The 5209-nt window shown below is 37.6% G+C and overlaps 1 pseudogene; it reads right to left on the bottom strand.

Annotated features, from left to right (window-relative positions):
- Positions 1 to 633: 633 nt before the first annotated feature.
- On the bottom strand, positions 634 to 1838 carry LOC113074375 (duodenase-1-like; annotated as a pseudogene).
- Positions 1839 to 5209: the final 3371 nt, after the last annotated feature.

The raw sequence follows: 5209 nt of genomic DNA on the forward strand, positions 1-5209 counted from the left end.
AAGCTCATCATTCTGAAAAGTGAGGTGTGCTCTGATTGGCCAGCTAACCAGTGCATTGTGATTAGCCGAATACCTCAGGTGTGTGACGGAAATGTTACTACCCTTATCATATTGTGATGTCATGTCCGGGAGTGACAAGACCAAATATCCAATGGGGACATATTTAAGGATTATGGATTATAAGGATTTTAATGGATTTAAGGATTTTTTTTATTTATTTTTTACATGTTAACGCTGCATCGTACCGCTTTAACATAAAACCGTGTCTGTATTTGGTGATCAGAGAAACGACCAACAACAGTGCTACTCTACACTGCTCAAAAACTCACGTTTGAATCATTAGTGGCAAATCCTTTAAATATGTAACCGTACTGGTTGTCAGAACAGAACAGCCAGCATTGTAGTCTAGTCTCCCAGAATCACTTTAAGTGTCCAAATACACTACTTGTTACCACAATGTGGGAAGAAGAACATTGATAATTTGAACATTTCACTTTAGTTTTCATGCTAATAATCATGAACTATCATTATCAAGAATTTATTTGGCTTTTATATTATTATGGTAAAAGTCATTTTGGTTAATTTAATTCTGTTCAGTAGCAGTAGCAGTACTGTTTGATAGGGGTGCAATAATAAGAACTACTTACACATATTGATGTTTCACACATGATTAGTTTATTAAACATTCAAACAAAGACTTCATCCTTTTCATTGCAAAAATCACTTAAAATTTGCAATTATGGAGTGGATCCATGGAAGATGGATCTTTGCATAAACTTCAGGTTGTTTAAGACTGTTGCAGGCTGTTGGGTCACCATAGGAAGTGACACCGACTGCAGTGTCTCCACAAACCAAAGGACCTCCTGAATCCCCCTGTGGAGAAACACAGATCAATGACTAAAGTGATACTTCTCACTATGGATGGTCTCTAACTGATATTGTTTTTACTTACGGTACAGCTTCCTCCATGGCCGTGGACACATATCATCTGTGAGGCTGAGTAGAAGTCCTTCCATTTATTTTTGCATTCTGTGTTATTCATGATCTTCACATCGACTTCCATAAGAAGATTGCTTTTTCCCCCATTTAATATCAGTTTCTCCCCAGCCGGCAACACTGCAGACAGAATCAGCTTTGATGTCTCCCTCTTGTGTTGGTATGGAAATCTTATTGACAATCTTGTTTTGTTCGACTTCTTTCTCTAACTGTAATGCAGTAACATTTTCATAATTAAAAGAAAGGCAGAATCATATATTATCTCACAAGTAATTGTTTTAATACCAGTCATTTGAACTACTGTTACCCTCAAAAGCATAATGTCATTCAGAAAAGTTGATTTTTAAAGTCTGGATGAATGTGGTATGACTTCACTCCAATGCGGACGGACCCTTTATCATTTTTTAAGTCATGTGCACCAACCACAGCTGTTAGCCCCTTATTACTGTGTAAGAAAATATTGTTAGTATAATGAACAATGTCATCATTATAGAAGTTTATTTATTCTCATTATTATTATAATTATTGCAGTTCATACTAAATTGCAGTCTTACTTGCAATGTGCAGCAGTCAAGACAAACTCATCAGAAATGAGGAATCCACCACACAAATGTTCTGAGGACCTCTGAAGAGAAACCATGTAAGGTCTGGAGTGGGGTTTTGCTTCTTTGCCGTTCACTATACCCACATTCACACGAGCTGAGAAAGAGAGAGAACTATTAATCAGCTTATTCAGTGCATACCAGTTAGTATAATATACTGTTATATAATGAGTCTCACCAGTGAAGGTCAGGTGTGGCAGCAGAGAGGCCAGCAGGAGCAGAGAGATGATGGTCATTTTGGGGAAGTCGTGGCCTAATGGTTAGAGCGTCTGACTCCCAATCGAAGGGTTGTGAGTTTGAGTCTCGGGCCGGATGGAATTGTGGGTGGCGGTAGTGCATGAACAGCTCTCTCTCCACCTTCAATACCACGACTTAGGTGCCCTTGAGCAAGGCATCGAACCCCCAACTGCTCCCCGGGCGACGCAGTATAAATGGCTGCCCACTGCTCCGGGTGTGTGCTCACAGTGTGTGTGTGTGTGTCTTCACTGCTCTGTGTGTGTGCATTTCGGATGGGTTAAATGCAGAGCACAAATTCTGAGTATGGGTCACCATACTTGGCTGATTGTCACTTTCACTTCACTTCGTCATCATGAACACAATGAAACAATTAATAAGCTTCTGTTCCCAAAACACTTAATGAATATAAGGATGGGTGGAGACCTGTAATTTTTTTTTTCTCAGCTTGAAGTGTCAAGTAACACTGATAGTGAGAAGATATAATTTGTGTTACTTCTTTTCATCAGCATCAACTATTTTGTGAAACCACAATTAACAAGATGTAAGTGTAAGCATGCATGTGTGTTGCTCTGGATGTCAGAATATTGAAATTGATTTTTTTATTTATTTGTCTTGTAGCTATATTGAAACAGCACGTTTTTTAACCTTTACAAATAGGCCCCAAATTTTCTTTTTGTAACAAGTGGAAACTAATGATGTTGTGATCAACATTACGCTATTGACTGAGCTTGGATTGTGGCATATGCCGCTGAAAATTGCAGAACATTTTGCAGTATGTTGTGGCACCTTCAGTTGTGACTGACACGTGTCGCTTTCTGCCAAAGCATAATCCACAACCCCAATTCCAGAAAAGGTGGGGTGTTTTATGAAATACCATAAAATCAAGAATGTTATTTGTTAATTCTCTTTATTTTGTGAACATAATTATTTTTCATATAATGGCAGCACTAACGACCTACCTCTGCCTGCAGGAGGAACCACCCTGCAATGCAGAGGAGGGGCCGTGACACAATGTTATAGCAGTGAAGGTCAGGTGTGGCATTAGAGAGGCCAGCAGGAGCGGAGAGGTAATGGTCATCATCAGTGCCGTCGCTCCCTACACGCAGAGGGCACCAACTCCCAGAGGGGGCACCATCCCCGCCATTCGATTGTATGTACGATTGACACTGAGTAATGGACCTAGATATTGTGGTCCAAATTCAAAATATTGGAGATGTTCTTTTTCCACCCTGCTCCTCAGACTTGACGCACATGCTGGTTGCCAGATTGACCACACCGACATAAAGGAGAACACTTGACAATGAATGAAATGAATTATCCTGTGTTTCCTATTAACTGGCAACCAAAATGTGTACCAAAATATAGTTGGGTAAACTGACAGTGGGTGGGTTTCACAAACCAAATCGGAGACCTACATTCTGACCCGGAACGCACATTTTCAAAGGAGAATAACTGACTGTAACATTGTTTTCAGATAAGCAAGTATGTTGAATTATCATGTTTCTTACATAAATATTTGCAAACATATTATGATGTTTTTTTTTTTTTTTTTTTTATAGAGTCAAAAACTTACATAACAGCACTTTAAAGCTGCCTATAAGACTTTTTTATTCTCAGCTTGTGGTATCAAGTAACACTGATAGTAAGAAGATATTATTTGTGTTACTTCTTGTCATCTGCATCAACTATTATGTGAAACCACAATATACAAGATGTAAGATAAGCATGCATGCGTGTTGCTCTGAATGTCCCAACTTTTTTGGAGTGTGTTGCAGCCATCAGAATCAAAATTTGCTTATATTTATGAAATACATTTAATTTGGTCAGTGCAAAATTCAGAAATATTTTCTTTGTACTTGTAAATTAAATAAAAATGAAAGAGAATGAACAAATCACAGATTCATGATTTTATTGCATTTTTCAAAACGTCCCAACTTTTCTGAAATTCGGGTTGTAGATGGGTCATTTGTACAGTTTGGTTGATCATTTGTACTTTCATGGGAAATATTTGGATAGGATTATTAGGTGAGCCTGATGTGTTTTCTGCTAAACAGACTTAAAAAAAATGAACAGACAGGCTTAAAGTTTATATTTTTGAAAGTGATGTACATTAAATAAAATTTGCTGTGAGGAATAATCTACATTATACTACAATAATGGTTAGAGAGTTGGACTCATAAACCAAATGTTGTTCGATTCTGTATTTAAATGGTACATACACATTTTTTAATGTTACAAAAAATATATATATATATATATATATATATATATATATATATATATATATATATATGTGTATATGTATATATATATATATATATATATATATATATATATATATATATATATATATATTTGATGCAAATAGTATCTGAATATTTTTTCATGAATATTTCTTTACACTTTTCAAAAAAATTTGGATAACAGATAAACCGTTTGCCATATATGTGTGTGTGACAAGGCCAATACACACACACACACACACACAAACACACAAACACACATGCCACTCACACACAGAGATCTGAGATTGCGCTGTGCAAAAAGTAACATTCAGAAGCTCATAAACTTGTCAGTGCGGCCATGCAACTTTTATTAATCGACACCATAGACTGTATAAAAACAAGGACATAGTGTCCTTGACATCACCCACAGGTTTCCGAAGAGTGTTTTTGAAGCCAAAAGTGAATGGAGCAGGCCATTGCCATCTTGGCAGTCTGTCACCGCACATCACTCCAGGGTAATAAAAAATGGGTAAAAATGCAGGGGCTGGTTGCTGAAGCCATGTCGTCCTAGCGCGCTGGCGGTGAAAGCAGCGGCAATCCACCTGACACTGTAGTGGCCACACTCTTCATTATGCAGAACTTTAAGGCTAAATACAATTTAAACGAATGAGATATAAAAAAAAAAATCACCCCTCACAGTAGTCATGAAGGGTAAAATTAGCTATATAGTCTGAATTTTTTTTTAAACCAGGCTGTAAACATGTTTTTTTTTTTTTTGCTGTAAAGCTGGGTGTTTTAACATGGGGAGTCTATGGAACTGACTGAGCTTCTGCCATGAAGCCTTCTATCCTGCACAACAGCTCTGCATTTGTCTGAGGTAATTCATTATAACTGAAGTGGTCATAAAAGTGGTCATGCTTGGTTTTAGACACATTACCTGTGGTGTGCTTGCGGCATTCTGAAATGTTGAGATGTTTTTTACTCGATGCGGTGAGGATGCTTCCATTATTAGCGTGCATACCGGCGCCTACATTTGAAATAACGAACTTGAACATGCAAAAGATGCGATATGTGAACAGCCCCTTATAGTACAGGAGGCAGGAGCATCAGATTCTAAAGCCCCCTAAAATGCCTCATTCAAACATGCCC

This window comes from Carassius auratus, unplaced genomic scaffold (genome assembly GCF_003368295.1).
Source record: "Carassius auratus strain Wakin unplaced genomic scaffold, ASM336829v1 scaf_tig00014353, whole genome shotgun sequence".
NCBI classification, from domain to species: domain Eukaryota; kingdom Metazoa; phylum Chordata; class Actinopteri; order Cypriniformes; family Cyprinidae; genus Carassius; species Carassius auratus.